Source organism: Marmota monax, unplaced genomic scaffold (genome assembly GCF_021218885.2).
Source record: "Marmota monax isolate L192 unplaced genomic scaffold, Marmota_monax_Labrador192_F-V1.1 WCK01_AAM20220418_F8-fsc00033, whole genome shotgun sequence".
NCBI lineage: Eukaryota > Metazoa > Chordata > Mammalia > Rodentia > Sciuridae > Marmota > Marmota monax.
In genome coordinates this window covers 1,258,323-1,265,952 of record NW_026694282.1, presented here as the reverse complement: position 1 = coordinate 1,265,952, position 7,630 = coordinate 1,258,323, and positions in this window count along the sequence as shown.

Here is a 7,630-nt window from a genome sequence, read left to right as displayed (position 1 = left end):
AGCCAATGCCTGAATCCAGTTCATTTGACTGTTTTGGAAGGAAATCAGTGGTGGAAGGACAGAACAGTATGCATTTGAGACTCAATTTCATTTGCTCTGCATTAGACCTGGGAGAAGAAACATTGGAAGTTTAAAAAGAGAATTTATATCTGTATTTCAGCTTTTGAGCACTCAAGACAGCATCCTTACAGAAGCACATGATTTAGCCTTGTTACAGAGACCAAAACTAAAAATGCATGATAGTATTATAAGGCTGCAAAATCATTTGAGAAACTGCCAGACACTGTAGATGAACAAGTACATACAAATGCTGCTCCAGGCTGACCAATTACCCATATGAACAGCAATTATATTAGCGTGCAAGGGCAATTGGAGGGAAAATTGGACCCTGTGGACATCCAGCTGAGCAAACAGGACTGAGGAAGGATAGAGGATGTGTGTTAGTTTAGGAAAAAAGTCTAAGTTACTTAAGAAAATATTTGTATCAGTCACAGCACATTCTTTGTATGTCTTCTGAATGCCTAATATTTTTCAAATTAACTCTCTTCATCAAATGAAAAAGTGCCTCTGCTTAAAGATCAAACACCTGAATAGCAATGTGTTTTGCATGTAAAAAAGCCAGAATATTCAGGAAATTGGGAGGTTGAAGTACACAAATCCAAACATTCAGATGCTACTGTAGACATGCACATGATTGTATCTTTAGCAGTAGGTTTATTGGCAAAAACTGGTTGAAGATGATGTTCTAATATGATGTCAAGGATTTATAGTTCCACATTTAAACTATGGGTTGTAATCCTTGATGAATAAGTAATGGCCATCAAGTCAATGAAAATTATCCTATAAATTTATCCCATACATCTGTAGCTTTTGGTCAAATACCCTCATTCTGTTGTACAGATTTGTATTTTCATGCCATCTAGAAATAAGGTTTCTTGAGAGGCTCGCTTGATATCACTTGATTTCTGACTTAGATTTTGAATGTTTGAAAGCATTTCAAATATTCTTAGCTTGGAAAAGTATCCACAATATGGAAAATACCAATACATTTATACACAACTGTGAAATGCTCTAATTTTTGCTGTTTAGTTTTCAAATATAATACTTTGAGAGGGTCCCCCAGCAATCCCCATCTTCTGGATTTCAAACCAGTAGAATCTGCTTTTCTCTTCTCAGAGGCCAACACTTGTAAATTTGGAATGTATCATTTCTATGCATGTATTCACACATTGATATATGGAAACATGAAATGTTGTTTGATTAAGTTTTAAGGTTTACATAAACTTCCCACAGCAGTCACTGTCTGTCTTTCCTGCTTTTTCAAATTGTCCATAGTGCTTAGGTGGGACATCTCCACTCTTTTCTCCAAAGGCAGCTTCAGGCAATAGCGGGTGTTCATCACACCACTCTCCTCCCTCTCTCTCTCTCTCTCTCTCTCACACACACACACACACACACACACGCATGCACACATGTGGTTGCTTGGTTTACATAAGGGGACCCTACTGTTTTGACAATGTCAACATACAGTCATCTCCATTTTTTTCTTTCTATGGATTTTATCATGTCACTAATTAAAATTTATTTAATCATGCCACCATGATGGGAATCAAATGGATTTTTTTTCTTTTCTATTATTATCAATGCTACATTGAGCACTCTTATGCTGAAATCTTTGTGCCCATTTGCTAGTATTTGTATAGGTCAATTCCTAGAACTGAAATTGATATGTGAAAGAATGTACATATTTTTCCATCTCGATAGCAAATACCCAGCCATCTTCCAAAAGTATTTGTACACACTCTCACATGTTAGTATTAATCTTTAAAATTTTGCATCAACTTAATAATAAGTGGCTAAGGTTTAGTGGTTTGGTTTGGTTTCTACATATTTCTTGCTTATATTTTTTGGCCAAGTTGTTTACTTGTGAATGTTAGTGACTCTTGCTTATAGTTTTTGGCCAAGTTGTTTACTTGTGAATGTTAGTGACTCTTGCTTATAGTTTTTGGCCAAGTTGTTTACTTGTGAATGTTAGTGACTCTCTTGTGAATGTTAGTGACATGTTGCTTTATTCAACATGTTTCTAAATTTTAACTCCCAACCCCATGGTGATATTCCAGTTACTGTTGCTTTATAACAATGCCAACGACCAGTCATTTTTGTTTTAGATCATAATTTCAGAAATTGTGAAAGGGCACAGCAGCTTTTAGTATTCCATGGGTTCTAAGGCTTTAGCTAGAGAGATTGAGAAAACCATTGAGGATTGTAGGACTGGAAACTACTGAAGCCTTTTTCTTGACTGTCATGTCTGGTGGGCTGTCAGCTGTGACTTTAGTGGGTACTCGGTTGTGCAGAACATCTAAGGGAAACTTTCTATGTTATCTTTTTGGGCTTCCTTATAGCATGGTGGCTGGGTTCCAGAAACTAGTGTACCAAGAGCACCTGGAAGAAGCTATGTCATCTTTGTTTGTTTCGGTGCTGGGGATGGAACCCAGGACTTTGCACATGCTAGGAAAGTACTCTGCCACTGAGCTACATCCCCAGCTCACCATGTCACCTTTATGTCCTAGCTTCAGAAGTCACGAGCCTGCTATAATCACTGCCCAAAATTAGTGGGAGAACATAGAATCCATCTCGTGGAAACAGTGTCAAATCACATTTCACAAGAAAACATGGGATGGAGACTTTACTGAGAACATCTTCGGGAAATAAAAATTTCCACAATAACTTATGTTGTATAGAATTAAGTTGCCTTGAAATTTAAGTTTTCTATGAATACACCACAGTGAATCTCATCACAGTGTATATCCACAAGAATGGAGTCCTAATTAGAATAAGATATATTATATGCTTATATAATTATATCAAAATGGATTCTATTGTCATATATAACTAAAAAAACCAATAACAAAAAGAAATTTAAGTGTTCTTTGTGACTTCTGGGTTTAATTACCTTATTTTAAATAGCCTTCCTAAATCAACATAATGTGTTTTCCAAAAAACTTTGCTAGTTTTACTCTTTTACATTATTCACCTGAATCCATTTGGGATATCTTTCCTCCTTTTTTTTTTTGACTACATAATCTTTCTTTTTTATTTGTTTTTTTTTTAATTTTTTATTGTTGGTTGTTCAAAACATTACATAGTTCTTGACATATCATATTTCACACTTTGATTCAAGTGGGTTATGAACTCCCATTTTTACCCCGTATACAGATTGCAGAATCACATCAGTTACACATCCATTGATTTACATATTGCCATACTAGTGTCTGTTGTGTTCTGCTGCCTTTCCTATCCTCTACTATCCCCCCTCCCCTCCCCTCCCCTCCCCTCTTCTCTCTCTACCCCCTCTACTGTCATTCATTTCTCCCCCTTGTATTATTTTTCCCTTTCCCCACACTTCCTCTTGTATGTAATTTTGTATAAACCTTTTCAGAGTTAGGATTGAAATTTATAAAGTCCTCATAGAAATTAATAAGTACTGCCCGTTGAGATCTTATTTTCATATTCTATTTATCTGGCAAATCAAGATTAGCTCAATAATTTATATATCACTTGAGGGCAAATCAATGAGCTCTGGTTGCTTTTATATAAAGGAAGTTGAATCCAAATCTGTCATGTTCAAATGTGCTTACAACTGGGTATTCATAGAAACAAAAAACACAGTGGGGAAAATGTATTGTCAAAACAATTTTTTTGCATGTAATACATTTTAAATATCTGATTCGCAGCGTCACTTGTGTCCTTGAAGTTTAACAGCATGCATTTAATGCTTCTAGTGACTATGCTAAAAATTTCAAAAGCAGTCACCTATATTTTTCTAATTGTTAAAAAAGGTAACTTTTAGTACTCACCCATTTATTTTTTTAAATACATTTTTAAATTTTTAGTTATAGAAGAACACAATATCTTTATTTGCTTACTTATTTTTATGTGGTGCTGAGGATCGAACCCAGTGCCTCTGCTGTGTGAAGCAAGTGCTCTGCCACTGAGTCATGACCCCAGCCCAATACTCTCTCATTTAAAATAAGAATTTTTTAAATGTTATCATACCCAATTCCCACATTTTTAATTAATATAATTTGGAGATTTCTAGTCAAATTACTATCTTATATTTTAAAATTCACTTTATTGAGATATGTATACCCATTTTAAGTATACATTCCAATGCAAAAGTTTATACACTCCACCCTAAAAATTTCCCTGGGTTCCTTTGCAGCTCACACCTTCACCTACTCTAGATAATTCTGACCTTCTCTTTGTTACTATAGGTTAGATTTGCCTTTTCCAGAATTTCACATAAGTGAAATTACATAATATGTCCTCTTCTTTTTTTTTTTTTAACCCTCATCGTCTTCTGATCAGCATAATGTTTTTGAGGGTTGTTCTATTTTGTAAGTATCAGTTTTGTTCTTCTTGTTGCTGGATTGTATCCCATTATATTGATTTTTAGTTTGTTATCTCTTCATTTACAAACATTTGGGTTACATTCAGCTTTTTTCCTATTCTGAGTAAAACTTCCGTGAACATACAAGTCTTTGTATAGGCATGTTTTCATTTCCTTGGATGAATGACTTAGAATATAAATACTACATTGAATGCTAAGAGTATGTTTAAGCTTTTAAGAGGATAAACAACAACAAAAATATTAACAGATTTCTCACCAGAAGATATGTACAATTCAATTTTCAAAGTGATTGTACCACTTTACATTCCTACCAGCAGTGTGCTTAAAATGGGTATATACACCTGAATTAAGTGATTTTAAAATGGAGTATGCAAAATAGTAATCTGACTATATTCTCCAAATTATATTAATAAAAAATGTGAGAATCTGATAGAATACAAGATGCAAAATGGGGCGTAATGAAAAGATGCTCCACATCATTTACTACACTTGGTATTATCAGTCTGCTTTAGCCACTCTGGTGTATATGATTGTGATTTTAATTTGCATTTACTTGATGAATAATGACATTGAGCACATCTTATGTGCATATTGACTAATCTTACATTTTCTGAGATGTCTTTTCAATTTTGGGGGGGCCATTTTTAAGTGGGCTGTCTTCTTACTGAGTCAAAAGAATTTGTGACGTATCTTAGATATCATTCATCTGTGAGATTTTTATTTTCTCACAGTGTGTGTCTATGCCATAAAATCTGCTCATTGTAGATGCACAATTGGATGTTTTGTTGTAAATGTATAGTTGTGCAACTACCACCAAAGTACGATTATAAAAAATCTCTCTCACCCTGGACAGTTTCCGCATACCCAGGCAACCGTGGATCTGATATTCTCTAGAGAATTGCTTTTTCCAGGCAGTTGCCATAAATGGAATCACACAATGGATAGTCTTTTATGTCTGGCTGCTTTCCCTTCATATGATGAGTGAAACATTGATTGTTCCCTTTCCCTGCCTTTTTTGATTCAGTATTTTCTTTTCCTTCATTTTATCCCCTCTATTGGTTTATTAGCTTTTTAATTTTTCAATGATTTTGCTCAGACTTACAATAGGCCTTATCACAGTCTACCCTCAAAAAGCATCACGCTACTTCATGTCTAATATGAAAATAATACAACCATTGGCTTCCATTTCCCCATTGTGTCCTTTTGCATATTGATGTCACATATTTTACTGACATATTCCCTATAAACTTCACAATACATTGCTACTGCTTTTTTTTTTAACAGTCAATTATCTTTTAGAGAAATTTTAAAGTAGGAAAAGTATCTTTTCCATTTGCCATATGCTTACTGTTTCTGGTGATCTTCATTCTTTTTGCAGATCCTAGTTTCCATATAGTATCGTCTTCCTTCTGTCTGAGAATTTCCTTTTACATTTCTTGTGATTCAGGCCTGCTGGTGATAAATTCTCTCAGCATCTGTTTGTCTGAAAAAGTTTTCTTACACCTTCATTTCTAAAGAATATTTTTGCCCAATATAGAATTCTAGGTTGATGGCAATTTTTTTCTCCCCTACATTCAGTCCCTTTTCATTCCATTATTTTCTAGTGTACATATTTTCTGGGGAGAAATCTGTTAATGTTTTTCTTCTTCTTCTTTGACTCAATGTCACTTTTCTCTTTTAAAATCGATCCCTTTATCTCCAGGTCTCAGCCGTTCAGTTATGATGTGGTTTTCTCTGTTTGTCCTACCTAGAGTTAAGTCTGTGGTTCCATTGTTTACATCAGATTTGAAAAGCTTTGGCCATGATGTGTTCAAATATTTTGTCCACTCCCCACCTCTTCCAGTAAGACTTGGTATGCCAAACACTTTACTGAGGCTTTGTTCATTTTTTCAGGTTTTTTTCCTTTCCCTCTGTCCTTCTGTTTGAATAGTTTCTATTTTTGTGTTTCAAGTTCACTTTTCTTTCTTCTATAGTGTCAAATCTGCTACTAATCTCATACAATAAATTTTAAATTCTACATATTATATTTTTCACCACTAAAAGTTGTATTTAGTTCTTCTTTCTCTTTTTATTGTATGGATGTTTTCCTTTCAATATTTAAACATCCCACTGAAGCCATGTGATAAAGGCTTGGTCCTGAAGGAGGTGCTGTTGGGAGGTATTTGAACCTTTACAAGGAGGTGGGAGGACTTAGTGGGAGGTCTTCAGGTCATTGGACTCATAATTACTGTGAAGCAGATAGTGAGACCCCAGCCCCTTATTCTTATCTTTTGCTTCCTGACCACAAGGTGGGTGGTTTTGTTCCACATATGCTCCTGCCATGATGCGCTACCTCACCCTGAGCAATGAGCTCAACCAACCATAAACTGGAACCTCCAAAACTGGGATACAAAAGAAAGCCTTTTATCTTTATAAGCTAAATTATCTCAGTTATGATGGAAAACTGACTAGTACATTATCTTTTACGTAGAATTTTCTCTGGAAAAAATACTTAGACCCTTGCTATAAAGACAATGGAAATGTAAGCAACTTGGTCAACCCTTTCATCAACTCTACCATCTCTTTCCAGGCCCAAGGAAAACACTAGATACCCAAATGGCCTAATTGTTCATCAGCTTTCAGAGGAAAGAAGGTCATTATCTTTTGGCTAATGAAAGGTGGGTGGGTGGTCCTGCTGGAATTCTCCAAACTTTGCTAGAATTTCTCTTGGGCTCTTCCTCCCTTAGTTCCAGGGAAAAGAAACATCAGGTACCTTCTCCAGGGTGAGGGAAGGTTAGTGCCTCTTTTTCTGAATATCCATTTGGAAGCAAAGCTGGCCTGCTGGTTCTTCTTTTCTGTTAGTTGGATGGCAGGGGTGGAGGTGGGAAGAATAAAACCAGTACCGTCAACCACCCTACATTTTGTGCCATCACTTTGTGTCTTTGCCATAATCCCAGGACAATGTGGAAAATCCTGTTTTACAATAGCAACCATAAAACTATACTACTAGTATCTGTTATTTGCTAAATAAATACTTATGTGCCATGTGTGATGCTGAGAACTTTACAGGAATTATCTTCTTGAATCCTCAAAACAAGTCTGGGAAATTGTCCCCATTATCTCTATTTGACAGGTGAGAAAATTAAGGTCACTCAGCTATTAAATAATCAAGCCAAAATTCAGACACAGAGACCACATTTTTAACCATTAGTGAGTTTTTTTTTTTTTTTTTTTTGGCTC